Raw genomic sequence first — 858 nt, forward strand, 5'->3', positions numbered from 1 at the left:
GCCAAATTGTTATTTATATACCCAAGAAAAGAACTTTTAAATTTAACAATTTTGAGAAAACTCTATAAAATCTTACGAAATGTAGTAAATTGTCGATAAATTTTCCCTTCTATAAAAAAATTTGCATCAAACTTTCCTTTCTACTGAATATTAACGATGAATTTTCCTTTCTACGGAATATTTCAAATTATTTTTCTTTTGTTTAGAAATTTTTAATAAATTTTCGTTTCTATCGAAAATATTCAATACATTTTTATTTCTATGGATAATATTTGATAAAGTTTCCGTTCTATCAAAAATTTTCGATAAATTTTCCTCTAAAGAATATTTCCTTTCTACAGAAAATGTTCCATTAATTTTCCTTTTTATAGAAAATGTTCGAGAAATTTTCTTTTCTTATTAGATAAATTGGAATTCTTATCAAACTTTTTTCTTCGAGTGTCATACATATCATTTCTATTTCACATTTAACACTGAGATCACAAACAAAACGAAAGGAAACAGCAAAAAATATAACACATATTTAATGGAACACTGCAAAAAGAACAACACGAAAGATCCAAAAAAAACTATAGTAAGGGAAAATGCAAATGTTAGAATATGAGAAAAATGGATTTAGTTTTGGCAAAATGTCTGGCAACTTAATTTGTTTGCATTATAAAAGAGAATGAAAAGTAAATGCAAATAACATCTAGAAATATTGCAAATGCGTACAATATTTATATACAGAAGCATGTTGCTTGATATTGGAAGTTCTACTTCAGTTCTAGTTCAGTTCTAGTTCAGTTCTAGTTCAGTTCTAGTTCAGTTCTAGTTCAGTTCTAGTTCAGTTCTAGTTCAGTTCTAGTTCAGTTCTAG

The sequence above is a fragment of the Lucilia cuprina genome, chromosome 3, assembly GCF_022045245.1.
Source record: "Lucilia cuprina isolate Lc7/37 chromosome 3, ASM2204524v1, whole genome shotgun sequence".
NCBI classification, from domain to species: domain Eukaryota; kingdom Metazoa; phylum Arthropoda; class Insecta; order Diptera; family Calliphoridae; genus Lucilia; species Lucilia cuprina.